This window comes from Podarcis raffonei, chromosome 9 (assembly GCF_027172205.1).
Source record: "Podarcis raffonei isolate rPodRaf1 chromosome 9, rPodRaf1.pri, whole genome shotgun sequence".
NCBI classification, from domain to species: domain Eukaryota; kingdom Metazoa; phylum Chordata; class Lepidosauria; order Squamata; family Lacertidae; genus Podarcis; species Podarcis raffonei.
This window is the reverse complement of record NC_070610.1, coordinates 54,028,673-54,044,479: the sequence shown is the minus strand read 5'-3', so window position 1 is coordinate 54,044,479 and position 15,807 is coordinate 54,028,673. Positions and strand designations below refer to the sequence as shown.

General features: G+C 41.0%; 1 long non-coding RNA gene across 1 annotated transcript; it reads right to left on the bottom strand.

Moving 5' to 3' along the window:
* Positions 1 to 5,722: 5,722 nt before the first annotated feature.
* On the bottom strand, positions 5,723 to 12,796 carry LOC128420830 (uncharacterized). Its single transcript, XR_008332138.1, has 3 exons — positions 12,719 to 12,796; positions 11,428 to 11,529; positions 5,723 to 5,865 (listed from the first exon to the last, which is right to left on the bottom strand). It is a non-coding gene; the product is annotated as an uncharacterized LOC128420830 (long non-coding RNA).
* Between the last annotated feature and the right edge of the window lie 3,011 nt (positions 12,797 to 15,807).

Sequence of the window (15,807 nt, the reverse complement as noted above, 5' to 3'; positions counted from 1 at the left end):
ATAGTCCAAGAACTTCCAGAGTTTCATACAGAATCCAATACTATTATTTCCTGAACTTCTATAAAAGATCTTATAAATTAAATTATTTCCAATTGAGCAAAACATACATACACTGAAACCTCAAACAATACAAGACCATGAGTGCTGTGAGGGTTGTTGGGTTGTTGTTGTTTTTTAACAACTTCCTCTTCTTCTAAACTAGCAATGAGGGATGGGGAAGAAATCTGATTCAGTTTGAATTTAAAAGGAAACCTACCTAATTCACACTTTTTGAAACGATACGCAAACTGAGAAGCGACCCTCCTTCAAAATTCACTTGTTTGTGTTTCACTGGTTGGTGGCAGCCATTTTTGGACAGAAACTATGTAGGGAGGGAATGAGGGATGGAGCTTGGACAAATCAGGGAACAGGAAAGTTCAGATAAATCAGTTTTTCCTTTGTTTCTCTTGTGCCAGTTGGCTGAAGCCATTCCCAATAAACCTTAGAGAGAAGTGTGTGAGAGAATGGACAAATCATGGTTTAGAAATTTTCCCATAGGAAAGAATGGAAATTGTCAGTTTGTTATGCAAACACTCACCTAACGAACATTTTCCTGGGAATCCATGGTGTTCGGAAAGTGAGATCTCCTTGTACAGGAAAATGCACTGAAAAGTGTTGAAAATACTTATTATGTCTTCTTTTTTAAAAAAAACCTGCACAAAATTAGATGTAACAGACCTTTGTGTTCCAGCAAAACAGAAATGGGATGGAAGTTGGGTACTGGCCTCAATGTGTACAGGGAGCTTTAAAGAAATCCAGATAGATTATGGCTTCTTTATTCTCTTCCAAGACCAAAGTACTTTTCTACATGCGTATGGAACCTTTAAACTCAAGGAACATTTTCCCTCATGAAAGAATGGGGGCCATGTTGAGATTTAAGTTGTGCCCAATCTTTTTACACACAAGAGTCCAATAAACTGCATCACCACCGGGATTAAATTTACGGCATGTAATGCCTTAAGAGAGAATATTATGAAAATGATATATAGGTGGTACATGACCCCAGTCAAGCTTGCAAAAATCTATCATTTGCCCGATAATAAATGTTGGAAATGTAAGGAAACTGAAGGTACATTCTTTCACCTTTGGTGGACGTGCCCTAGGATTAAGGCTTTCTGGGAAATGATATATAATGAATTGAAAAAGGTATTTAAATATACCTTCTTGAAGAAACCAGAGGCCTTTCTCTTGGGCATGGCGGGCCAAGTGGTGCCAAAGAAGGACAGAAGTTTTTTTATGTATGCTACAACAGCAGCAAGAATACTCATCGCAAAGTATTGGAAGACGCAAGATCTACCCACTCTGGAAGAATGGCAGATGAAACTGATTGACTGTATGGGATTGGCAGAAATGACTAGCAGAATCCGTGTCCAGGGAGAAGAGTCGGCAGAAGAAGGTTGGAAAAAAATTAAGGACTACTTACAGAAATACTGTAAAATTAAGGAATGTTGAATGATGTTGGATTGAAATTGAGTGGTTTCTAGCTGTAATGGTATAAAGGAATATGGAAAAAAAAGGTTTGGATAGAAAATAAGGCGATATTATAAGCTGTAATGCTTTAAGTTAAGGATTTGCTGAACAAATAATTTGAAATGGAATACATGAAGGGGAGGTATGAGGAGGTCAGAGAAATATGTTATTGAAAAGTTGGTATTATGAACTATATGTCTTTTTTAATCTTTTTGTTTGTTTTTTGTTTGTATAAAAAATTGAAAATCTTAATAAATATCTTATAAAAAAAAGAGTCCAATAAACTGCATCATATCAATTCCACTCTACTCCACAACTTTTGAAAAATCCTGGTGTTTACTTTGCAGACTTTACAATGTGACTACAACTTTTACAATGAAAACTGGAGCATGAAAGCTACAGAGTTCACATTACCTTATTTGTAGTAGCATTAATTCCAGATTCCCACTCATTTGAAAGGCTTGGCAAGTGTAATTTTGTCATTTCAAGATAATAAAGCAGTCAAAGGTTGGGAAATGGTACATTTTAGTTCACAGGGGCACAGTATTAAAATTAATAGTCATTATGTCATGTTGCTGCTCCCCCCCCTTTTTTTGAATAGGAGTTGAAACTGTGGGGAAGTATTGTAAAACGTTCCAAACTGGAAGGCAAGAAAAAAAGTCATTGGTGATTCAGTTATTTCCTACTGAACGAGAAGAAAAGAAAGCATACATTTCACCATTTTGATGAACGGCAGTCGACAGGCCTCACAGTCTGCAGGATACAGGAAATCAAGGGCAGAATATGCATTGTGTATTCATCACTCATTGTCCATTAAAATGTTAAATAATATTGCAGTGCTTCAGAATGCCTAGCACACATGAAAGGTATTGTCTTTGGACTTAATCACACTCAGTACAAATCTTTCCTCTCAGGGGGGAGATGGGGCTTAAATTGCAATGTAAAACAAATTTCCTGTAGCTTATCAGGAAAGGATACAAAGAGCCATATAAAGGTCAGTCAGTGGGCTCTTTGATGTGGAATGATAACAGAGGCAGAGAAGCTCACATGAAAAGAAAAATCCCCACAGGCAGGGAGAGGATCCTGGAAGGATGACGTCAAGTTCAAGTTCATACTGGCAAGGTGGACATGTGTGCTCACACATATGTAAATCCTCGCAATAAAAAGAACCTCTCATTTGGTAGTGTGCTATCCCCCACTACTGCACATGCTGCTCATATTTTAGCTCTGTCCCCAGGCCCATAGTGAGGAAGCCTAAGGGTGCAAGAGATTGGGGACAAGAGAATTAATGGGAAACACCAATAAGTTACACATTAAATAGGCTTACGTTTATTAATAGGGTGACCCCATGGGAATCTCAGTTGGGATGAGCATCTTGGGATGGTTCAGTCGGCTGATTCCTGTTTCAGCCAGGCTCAACTGGCGTTAAGTACCCAAATAAATATCCTAACTAAAAATACTTCAAAAAGCAACACGAGAGCTGAAACTTCAGATAAGGAAAGTGGAATCACCCTGAGGGCCCGAAGATATCTCTATGAACCTTTCCCTGGGCAGAGAGCCCAAGAGGATGTGTGAATACAGCCTAGCAATACAATACACTGATTGTGCTCTCTATGTTGCATGCCACCCCAATCTCTGAGTGGTTTGAGATTTCAGGGGTTGCAGGAGCTTACCCTTACCCACGGTGTCTGTTTCCTTTGCAATGAGGTACAGCGGAGACAGTAGTGTCTTTATTATATGTGGTCTATTTACACATATCTACAGCCAAGAGCCTATGATGGAAGGGTTCACAGCACTAACACCCCAAGTGGGTCTTGCTTCTCACATGGCTTTAGCCTTGGATTCCAACAGAAACCAGGCATAGCTCTGTCTCCCAGATGCCCAGCCTGCAGCTGGCCAGCTTCCAGCTTCTAGCTCACATAACCTCAACTCTGGCCTTTGTCCTGCTACCAGCAAGTTGAGGGCACAGAGCCACTTCCTTTGTTGCCTTAATGGCCCACACTTAGTGGGTCATCACCTCACCAGGAAGCTAGGCTGGTTATTCCAGAAATTGAATCCATGCTGGATTCAGGAATTAGAAGGGGATTCAAGTATGCAGCCTACCACTGCCCCTCCTAACTCATAGCAATAGCAATAGCAATCATACAAGAACTGAAAGATTGCTTTTGCTGCAGTGCGGACTGGCATAAAATAAGAAATGGAATAATTTGTTTTTGCCTTACACTGACCCTAGAAGCGTTCCCATCAGATATAATATAGTATAGTAATTTTTAAAATCACCACCTCAAAATCCACATCCAATTATAACTGGAAAAACAATGCTCTTGTTAATATTTTAAGGGCTGATTGTAGCTTTTATTTTTAATTAATTTTTTTGCTATAATGTTTGTCACATCACTGCTTCAGTCGAGGAGGAGTGAATCTGGGGGTCTCATAAATTCTGTGAAAACACAAAAATGTGTTGATTAAATCTCTTGTACAGCTTCCCTTGGGAATAAGGGACATTTTCTTTCCTTTTTCTCTCTCCTCCCCCCCCCCCGAAATGTCTAATCTTCCTTGTGCCTAGAATATTTCTTTATGGGTAAAGAAGCAATTGCTAAATGGCAGATTCCATTTCAAGACATTAGAAACAGTGCTGACATTGGCAGTTGCTTACAGCAAAATCAGGGACCCAGTGCCAACTAAGGACAGGCTTCCCACTTAAACCACAAGGGTTTGCAATTTCTTTTTGACTATTCAGCTGGAACACTTGGAAAACCACCACTGCCTCCTCCATATCCCTTTCCCCCAAAAGAAAACAAAGTGGGAAAATAAAGCGGAATGGTCTCCCTTTGAGGTGGTGGATTCTCCTTCCTTGGAGATTTTAAAGCAGAAGTTGGATGGCCGTCTGTCATGGATGCTTAAGCTGAGATTCCTGCATTGCAGGGCCTAGTACTAGATGAACCTGGGGGGAGGTCACCTTCAAACTCTACAATTCTATGATTATATGGCTTGAGATAGTGCCACAGCTGACTGGTACAACACCTGCTTTCTACACAGAAGGCTCCAGGTTCCCACATCTCCAGGTAGGGCTAGAAAAAGTCCCCTCTCTGAAACACTGGAGGGCTGCTGCCTGCCAGTGTGGTTGGTATGGCTCAGCATAAGGCAGCTGTATATGTTCATCAACCTAGGAACAAGAAGAGGAAGGGCCAGGAAAGGAAGAAGAGGAGGCAGTGCTGGGCATGTATCTGCTAGCTTCTTTTCTGGCACATGCAGAATACCTCAATAAATATCCACTTTAGTCTTGTGCTTGGGACACCCTTGGGATGCTGATGGACATACAAAAATGTTAACAAAGTTCAATCATCTGCAATTGTTTTGGACAGACACCCTGACGCTGAAATGGTTGACAATCCAGCTGAAGTTTGCCATAATAAGTCCTATAGGAACAAATTAAGTTGCGACAAACTTGTTTTGTTGTGTTCAAAGAGTCTGACAGCACAATCCTAAATGTGTTCACTCAGAGATGAGTCCCCTAGGGTTATATCCAAATGCTGGTTCTAGTCAGAGTAGACCCATTGAAATCAGCGGTCATGGTAAACTTAAGTTCATTGATTTCAATGGGTTTACTTTGCGTGGAACTCACTTGGAACCAACTCACAGCGTTCAATGAGACTTACTGTCTAGTAAGTGCAGTTTCTCGTTAGTGTGCCTTGGTTATGATTAATCAACATTGGATCAGGGCCATAGTAGCCTGGCCATTCAGGAATATGCTCCCTAGAAAGACTAGGTAGTGGTTTCCATTAATGTTATACTGTTAAGCAGCTTGATGGAAAACAAATACAGTTATATTTTCATCCCCCGCGGATAAAATAGAAGTTATCATCAATTAGGTTTTCACAGCTCCTGCTAAGTTGCTTATGGCTACTTCGAAGCACACATTTGTTTTATAATTAAATTACACAAATGTCTGCTCTCCTACCTAGATTAACTAAATATAGAGAATATAGTTTCATATTGATTTCTGCTTTATAAAGTTCTTGTAACTTTTGTAATTGCATCTAATTTTAAGGTGGGGGATGAGGGGGAGGGAACTTCTCAAGTAGCTAATTCCCCTGCTGATCAATGGAGTTTAACTTTGCATGAGCAAAGATGCTCACCATATGTTGAGATGAGTTGTAGCTGAATGCAGAGCCCTCAATCCTCCTTCCTGTCACAAGTTAGTTTTTTTCCTTGGCACTTCCTCTCTTCATCCCTCCTTTCCTAATTGTACTCTATTGCCTCTTCCTTATCCATGGAGGTCTGCCTTATGCTGCAATTCCAGGTGGCATGTCATCTCACCTAGCTTGCTGGTCATGTCAGGCCTCCTGGGGCCTCCTGTGGTTGGGGAGAAGACAAAGCAGCCTAGGTGATGCATTCCCCCCATATACAGACAACCCTCTCTTTACATGTGGAGAGTGTAAAATTTCATATAATCAGAACATCCATTGAGAAAGCCTGCAAACACTCTGTTCTGTCTCGTTCCACCCCTTTTTGTGACATTTTAACGATGTTTCTGGGTCACTTCCGGGTTTGGCACAAAGTGCACATGTGCGGTTGCACACATATTGGATGTGCCTAAAATGGTCGCTAACTGTATAGCATGTATCATAATGGAATGTTCTCACAGACTTTCTGGACTGACTAATTGGGAACTTCTCATGGATCACTGCCTTGGCGTGGCAAAGGGGGTTGAATAACTCAGAAAAGCTATGAGCTGTGCTGTGCAGGGCCACCCAAGACGAATAGGTCATAGTGGAGAGTTTTGACCAAATGTGATCCACCTGGAGCAGGAACCAGCAAGCCACTCCAGTATCCCTGCCAAGAAAGCTCCATGGACAAAGACAACAGGCATATAAAAGTTATGACGCTGGAAGATGAGCCCCTCAGGTTGGAAGGCATCCAACATGCTACTGAGGAAAGCGGAGGACAAGTACAAGTAGATTCAGAGCTGATGAAGCGGCTGGGCCAAAGCTGAAAGATTGCTCAGTTGTGGATATGCCTGGAAGCGAAAGGAAAGTCCAATGCTGTAAAGAAAAATATTGCATAGGAACCTGGAATGTAAGAACCATGAACCTTGGTAAGCTGGATGTGGTCAAAAATGAGATGGCAAGAATAAATATTGACATCCTGGGCATCAGTGAACTAAAATGGATGGGAATGGGTGAATTCAGTTTGGATGACTATCATATCTACTACTGTGGGCAAGAATCCTGTAAAAGAAATGGAGTGGCCCTCATAGTCAACAAAAGAGTGGTGAAAGCTGTACTGGGATGCAATACTCAAAAATGATAGAATGATCTCGATATGAATCCAAGGCAGACCTTTGAACATCACAGTAATCCAAGTTTATGCACCAACTACCAGTGCTGAAGAAACTGAAATTGATCAGTTCTATGAAGACGTACAACACCTTCAAGAAATGACACCAAAGAAGGATGTTCTTTGCATTATAGGGGATTGGAATGCTAAAGTAGGGAGTCAAGAGATAAAAGGAAAAACTGGCAAGTATGGCCTTGGAGTTCAAAACGAAGCAGGGCAAAGGCTAATAGAGTTCTGTCAAGAGAACAAGCTGGTCATCACAAACACTCTTTTCCAACAACACAAGAGATGACTCTACACATGGACATCACCAGATGGGCAGCATCGAAATCAGATTGATTTCTCATCTGTCTGCTGAGAAATCTCTATGTGGGACAAGAAGCTACAGTTAGAACTGGATATGGAACAACTGATTGGTTCAAAATTGGGAAAGGAGTACAACAAGGCTGTATATTATCTCCCTGTTTATTTAACTTATATGCAGAATTCATCATGCGAAAGGCTGGGCTGGATGAATCTCAGGCCGGAAGATTGCCAGAAGAAATATCAACAACCTCAGATATGCAGATGACACAACTTTGATGGCAGAAAGTGAGGAGGAATTAAAGAACCTTTTAATGAAGGTGAAAGAGGAGAGCGCAAAATATGGTCTGAAGCTCAACATCAAAACAACTAAGATCATGACCACTGGTCCCATCACCTCCTGGCAAATAGAAGGGGAAGAAATGGAGGCAGTGAGAGATTTTACTTTCTTGGGTTCCATGATCACTGCAGATGGTGACAGCACTCACGAAATTAAAAGATGCCTGCTTCTTGGGAGGAAAGCAATGACAAACCTAGACCAGCATCTTAAAAAGCAGAGACATCACCTTGCCAACAAAGGTCCGTATAGTTAAAACTATGGTTTCCCCAGTAATGATGTATGGAAGTGAGAGCTGGACCATCAAGAAGGCTGATCGCCAAAGAATTGATGCTTTTGAATTATGGTGCTGGAGGAGACTCTTGAGAGTCCCATGGACTGCAAGAAGATCAAACCTCTCCATTATTAAGGAAATCAGCCCTGAGTGCTCACTGGAAGGACAGATCCTGAGGCTGAGGCTCCAATACTTTGGCTACCTCATGAGAAGAGAAAGACCCTGATGCTGGGAAAGATTGAAAGCCACAAGGAGAAGGGGACGACAGAGGATGAGATGGTTTCTACCAACATGAGTTTGAACAAACTGCGGGAGGCAGTGGAAGACAGGAACTTTTGAACCTCTGTACTGAACTCCAGTGGGAATTTTCTTCCAGAATGATGTTGTTGTTGTTGTTGTTGTTGTTGTTGTTGTTGTTAAAGGTAAAGGTACCCCTGCCCGTGCGGGCCAGTCGTGTCCGACTCTAGGGTTGTGCACCCATCTCACTTAAGAGGCCGGGAGCCAGCGCTGTCCGCAGACACTTCCAGGTCACGTGGCCAGCGTGATGAAGCTGCCCTGGCAAGCCAGCACCAGCGCAGCACACGGAAACGCCGTTTACCTTCCCACTATAAAGCGGTACCTATTTATCTACTTGCACTTAGGGGTGCTTTCGAACTGCTAGGTGGGCAGGAGCTGGGACCGAAAGACGGGAGCTCACCCTGCTGCGGGGATTCGAACCGCCGACCATACGATCGGCAAGTCCTAGGCACTGAGGTTTTACCCACAGTGCCACCCGCGTCACATTATTATTATTACTACTACTACTATTGATATAAGAATTAAAGACTCGCACCCTGTGTAATGCAGGGGTAAGCACCACAATGCTCTCCTGATGTTGCTAGACTACAACACCCATTGCCTATGAAAACTGGCTTTGCACCATGTTGAAGATCATAGGAGCTGCCATTTAAAGAAAACAAACAAAACCAAGAGGTCTTGTGTGGGTGACTGAGTGCCCTTGGTTTGCTCCTGGACAGAATTGCTTTCTGAATTGTTGTCCTTTAATCCAGCCCTAGCCCTATGCTTTTCAAGAAGTTTTCTGAGTTGTGTTGTTGCTCATGTCTGTTAATCCAGTCTAATTCCTATGCTGTTGAAGGAGTTTTCAAAATTTTACCTGGTGCTGCTGCACTTTCTATTTTGCTGCTGTGTTTTCTAGTTTCTGTAGGCTAGACTCTAGCAAAGAAATAAATAAATTAAAATGACCACCAGCAGCTGCCACAGTCTGAAAAACCCAAGATCTTATCGTTGACAGCTAATCAATGAGCAACAAATGAGAAGTAATAATGCCCGACTTGAGAAATACTGTTTGTATTCCTAGCCTGAAGCCAGGGCTTACCAATATGTTAAGATCAATCACCCTTCCTTTTCAGACTGAACTTAAATCCAAACAATCAAACCTACTAATGCAATATATGCAGAGCACCCTCCCGCCTTCAAGCCAGTGTACAAAGCAGAATAAAGCTGTAGCAGGATGAAGTAGAACAGATTTAGAACAGTGCCAAGGGTTGCTTCCAGGTGCATTCATCGTGATTTGTTTGTGCAAAGTTTTCAGGGAGGTTAGATGACGTCAGCTCTTTACTGAGCACCCCTTCAGGTTTCTTTGTGGGGAGGTTAGATGATGTTGCATCAAATATGAGAGATTTTTCCGGCCACTTTCCTTATTGGAAAAAGGCCATGTTTGGGGAGAAACAGGTTTGTTGCACAAGGATGCCAAATCAACTTTAATTGTGCAACCTGAATTTGCCAGCATAGGATCGAATCCCACCCAAAAATTATCAACAGTCCTTTGGGCTGCCTGTTTACTGCCAATGGCTCTGTCACTACAGTGACTCCAGATGGAAGCAAGGGATTTTAAGCAAAAGTAACGAATGTTCTTTAATTGATGGCTGTGTGTGTTCCCTGAATGGGATCTGCCAGCAGGCTATGTGTGAGAAACAGCAAGTTTTGCAGTTGGAATGGGCTGGGATTGAGGAGCGATTTAGCCAGGTCATTTTAGACAGAGACAAACTTTGGTCTTCCAAATTTCAACGGTGCCCCGTCTGAGGCCAACATTTGGCATCTCAAATTCTCTTCTGCCCAGTTCACTACATCTTAGTTACAACACCCTGTGGCATTCCCTAGCTTGGCGTCCAGTATGGCAGAACCATAGGGACGTGGGTGACACTGTGGCCTAAACCACTGAGCTTCTTGGGCTTGCTGATAGGAAGGTTGGCGGTTCAAATCCATGTGATGGAGTGAGCTCCCGTGGCTCTGCCAACCTAGTGGTTTGAAAGCACGCCAGTGCAAGTAAATAGGTACTGTGGCGGCGGGAAGGTAAATGGTGTTTCCATGTGCTCTGGCTTCCACCATGGTGCTCCAGAAGTGGTTTAGTCATGCTGGCCACATGACCCGGAATGATGTCTGTGGACAAACGCCTGCTCCCTCAGCCTGAAAGTGAAATGAGCGCTGCAACCCCAGAGTCGCCTTTGACTGAACTTAACCATCCAGGGGTCCGTTACCTTAACTTATGGCAGAACCAGCCGTGCTGCCCCAAATCCACCTCTGTTTTAGATTCTAGTCTTAATGGCCTTGCATTAAAGTGTATATTACTTCATTGACTTCAAAAATGCTAGCCCTTCTCTGTCACTGAGCTACAGCCACTGATAAATTTCTTACAGCCAGCTCCAGGTCTTATAATAAACATAAGAAAAGAGGGGGTTGTTTGGAGGATTTGCAGCACGTAGTATTTTCACTTTTTTATATAATATACAGTGAATATATAGTAGCATATATGTAAGTAGCATATATATAGTATTAGCATATATATAGTATTAGCACATGTGTAGTTTTATATAATTTACAATATTTATATGATTTTAGGTATTTTTATAGACATGCATTAGGTATGTCTAAGAATGTACAGTTGAAATGCAGGAATTCCTTTTAGAAACTAGTAACTAAAATTTATATTTTTGGAGGGGAAGGGAAAATAAAAAATTCAGAATCCAGTGTTAATATTATTATTTTTACATTTATCTTCTAGTGAAAAAAGAATGGGCTATGCAAAGCAGTGTTACTTTCAAGGGCATATATGGATCTAGTTCTCAGTGCTTCAGTGTAAAAAGTTTCCACATTAAGGCTGTAATTGTAACACTTACCAAGGAGTAAGTCCCAATGAATTAAAATAAAATTTACTTCAGGATATACATGTAAAGTATTGCATTGCAATTGCAGATCCATGTTGATGATCATATCTGTTAAACGTTAATTGCTGAAAGGCTTTTGGATAGATTGAGAGGCAAAAGTGGAGAAGTGTCATCACATTCTCCCTAGGTTAGATATATGCCATCTTGCAGGTTTGATGCTTCAGAGACCAGTTCAAGGAGAACATTTGCCATATGGCCGGCAGATCTATCTGGTGGAGGAGCTGTTGATAGGGCATAACTCACTGAGGTGGCATAACTTATTGATGTGACATAATTCACTATCCATGTCATACAGGAAATCAGAACAGTGCCTTGAAAGTAGTTTCTGTGTTTGTTTCCAAAGGACAAAAAGGAGAGTAAATCCATCTCCAAATCAATATTTGAGAATTATAAATTTATGATTGGTGTAATGTGTGTTTTCACTGGATGTTGCCACTGACCTTTTGACTCTGTGGGACTCCTATCGACTCTGCATTTGAAGCGTTCCTGCTTGAGGAATGGCTTTTTTGTAATTGTTCTCCCTGCACAACCTTGTTCTGTTACTAATCACAATTACTCAAATTAATTAGGATATAAACACACCTAGAAGGACTGTAAAACCACATTTATGACTGTAATATAAAACAAGACATTTGCCAATGCTAATTGAAATGATAAAATAGCTTATAGGATATGCAGATCTTTTCAAGTCATCCCTCCCTGCCTTCATGTAATGGTACAGTAAATGCTTACTTTTCTTGATATGATTATAGTTTTAAACAATAAAAAGGGGGGGGGAATTCCATTATCTTATGTCAAGCAAACCTCTAGAGAAGATAAAAGCACAGTTAATAAACAGGGTTTCTTCTCAATAGCAATCGCTCTATAACGGAAAATTCACTTTCTAACCTTCTAGCCCAGAATGTTAATCAGTTAATCAGTTCTCTTTCCATAATAATGGCTTAAAGCAGTTCCCTCCCTTTAGTGTAAAGGTGAATTCAAGGATTCTCTACGAATGAAAAGTCAGTGGTGGGTGGATAGAGGAAGCAATTTGCTTGTTATGTGCTTCCCACTTTCCCGATTAGTAAGAAGTTCCAGGGACAGTGCTACAGGGTTAGTTTCTTTTAGATGAAAAAGCTCTGGAGACTCGTGGTGCCTTTTAAATATTTGTTTTATTTATGACTCTTCGAACAGAACATAGTGGAAGCAAATAAACTCTCTTACAGCAGGTCTCCAGACAACCACCTATACAGTCTCCTAAGACTGTGGCCCTTCTTCTAGTTGAATAATCAGCTGATAATCTCAAAACAACTGACTGATGTTTCTACTGTCTCACTATCTCCACTCAATGGAGAAGGATGTGGCTTTCAGCATCTCAGCCAAAGTATTCAAGAGAGATCCCCAGTTATTAAGATATCATCTCCTGTTAGTCTGTTCATTTAAATTCATTTATTTAATGCTTTTTTAACCCCACCTTTTATAGTAGGTGTAACTACTACTACTACTACTACTCTTAAATGGAAACTTAAAGTCAACCCCCAAACTGTCCAAAGCCTGAGTTCTTGAACATGGCACATCTAATCTAGTTTCTGCTGATAAAACATCACCATCCTGGAACGGAAAGGAACTGTTGGCCAGCAGCTGAAACAACAGTCAGGCAAAGGCTTATGGGGTTTGTGCAGCCATGTTTTAACTGCAAGAAAGTTTCCCTGGCCCCAAAGTTTCCCTTCTATAAGTAGCAAGTAAGTTTACCTGGTTATTGAAAAAGAACAGATGCTCAGAGTAGCTTGTTTAACCTCAGTAAATACCTCAATGGGATATCAATAAAAACTGTTGGTTCAAAGCATCCAAAGACATCCTAAGATGTGTAAAAGAAAGCAGGGACAACTCCTACAGGCATTGTATTGGCAAGGAGTTTTACAGGGCAGGATCCACCATACTAAAGGCTCAGTCCCTAATAAAGACTGCTATAACCCTAGGAGCGTGCTTGACCATCCAAAGTGCCTGATTAGAAAATCTCAGTGATTGAAGTGGAGCATAAGGAACCATGTAGTCTTAGGATCCTAGAATGAGGTAGCCCTTAAGGTACTTGTGGCCCACAAGAATTTACACAATAACCTTGAACTTGACCTGGTAGCAAATAAGCAACCTGTGTAGCTCTCTCAGGAGAGGACCAACATAGAATTGTAGAGTTGGCAATGCAGGAAACTCAGCTAGATCATACAAGGTCAGTTGGCCAGTCAACCTCTGCTTATAAAGCTCCAAGGAAGGAGAGTCCTTAGAGGGGGTTTTTAAAGCAGAGGTTAACCTGTTCCTGTGAGCAGTCTGTTGCTGCATCCTGTTGAAACAGATCATTTCCCTAATGGGTCTTCAAGAAGCTGGATCAAATCCAGAATTGATTTAACTTTTTCTCTTGGACCTGTCTACATAGGAACTGTGGACACTTGCAGGTCAGACTATGTGTCCTTCTAGAGGAAAGGGAATGTGAGTTGTGGACAACTGTGGGGTCCGTAGAGCTTAGTTTGCCTTGAATTGGTCCATAGTTGCTAAACTTGCAACTAACTTGGTGAGCACATGTAGGTGACCATCTTTCTGTTTTCCTAAGGAATGTTCTGTAAATAATATTTCTGATTATTTGGAGAATTTTGTGTATGAAAACCTCCCTGAGAGGAAAAAATCTCCAAACATGTATATCAAATCGCTGTAGCAAAATGGCTGCATACCAAATATTGACTGGTGATAAAATTTAATTAGACTACAGTAATGTATACATTTTATAACCATTCTGCCGAGGTGATCTAAGCTAGACTCCCCACCACCCTCAGTAATGCATGTACCTATCCATTATCAGGGCTTGCAATCTACTGCCTTAAAGTCATTGGCAAAACTACCAGTTACTTCTTGAAGAATGTTTGCAGCTATTTGCATGGCTGGCGGATTTGAGATTTCATTGTGCTTAACGCTGGCTCAAACTATAACATTTTGCATAACAAGCAAAGAAGCCAGCCAATTTCCCTCAAAAGAGTAAATGCCAATACGTCTAACAATTACTGAGTTCAATATACTTGAAGTCTCTAAATTGGAACATGCTCCCTGGGCATCCAGATCCAAGGCCCCAACTAATCTTTTCTCACTAGGTAATATTCTTCTCTGAGAATCTTGCTGCAGTATTAAATAGCACAAATGGAATGCTGTTAGATTTACAGGATGCTTCTGTTCCTGCTGCTCTCAAATAAGCTTCACAGCAAGAAGATTTTCACTTTGCAGGTACATCCATGGTATTATAAGTCATTGGACAGAAAGCCACTGGGAACTTTTGTGCAATTGAAATGAGTGGGAAGTGAAATTGAGCAAGTGTCCACCTGTACTGTGGCCAAAACCCCTCTCATCTCAGGGAATCTTGCACAGAAGAAGTCTCATGGCTAATATGTGTTGCATTCTGCTGTGAAAACCCACAGAAGAAAAAGTTTCTGCAAAAGACAGCTAAATTGCATTTGTTGCAGTACAGTAAAGTACAGAGTGGTGCTATCAAAAAATCCTAGTAGATTTATGTGTGTCATATTCACCAACAGTTTGTTTTAATCAACAAACTATAGAATAGTATCTGATGAAGTTATATTCAAAGTCCATTGAATGTGAGTTAAATTAGTCATACTCTGAGTATGACCAAGTCTAATGCCAACCATAGTTCCAAATATGAGTATTGAGTTACATTTTGAGTTCCACCCTCTGATACTACTTATTTAATTAATATCTTCTGTTTCAGAATATGGTGCCCAGTTCAGTCCAAAATCACATTGTCTATGAGAAGAATAGCAGGCTTATACTATGGCATTGCTGAAATGCAGTTACAAATTCTAGCCAAATTTTATAATGGACCATTTTGAATCATTTTGTGATTCACATTCCTCTCTGTTCCTCCTTTACCTCTAAGAGCCCTTTGCTCCTCTTGTTCAAAGGGCACTACAAGGTTTTAAGATGCTGCTGCATGCCACCCCATTCTCTGATCACTGCAAGATTCCAGAGGCTTGTGTTTCCTTCTGGAAATGAGGCACTGTGGTGTCCCAATGTCAGTTGCTGAAAACTGTGTGTAGCTGCCCTATGTGGAGAACTGTTGAGCGGATGCCAACTTTGCTGCCACATACACCCAGACAACATCATTATTGGCCCCAATACCATCAAACATACCATCTCAGGCTTATTTAATTGTTCATCTTCCAACATTATATATGCTATCAAATGCCAACAGTGCCCGTCAGCTCTCTATATTGGACAAACAGGACAAACCAAAGAATAAATGGGCATAAATCTGACATCAGGAATCATAAAACAGAGAAACCAGTAGGAGAACCCTTCAATTTCCCATGACATTCTATAAAGATGTTAAAGTAGCTGTCTTATTGCAAAAGAATTTTAGAAATACACTTGAAAGAGAAGTTGCTGAATTACAACTCATTACCGAACTAAAAACTATGGAGAGACCTGGTCTGAATATTGGATTCATGTCCCGTTATACATGCTAAAGCTAATTTTGGTCATCTATCCCTTTAAAAATCCCTTGCCTTTCCCTGTGGAACCAACTGCCATCATTAACAGTCATCAACAGTCATAAGGTTGTAGTGACCTCTGCTTCAGAGTATCTGAAGCAGTGTGTATATACACAAAAGCTCATACCTAGAAAGCTTATACTTAGTTGGTCTTTTAGGGGCTACTGGAATATCTTTCAATAATTTTTTTTAATCTTTCATCATTGTTATTTGTTGAGCGGAATGTTACAGCTCTACCACTGCAGATCCTTCCAGTTTGAACCTGTCCACCCCAGGTTCATCACTGGATTTTTC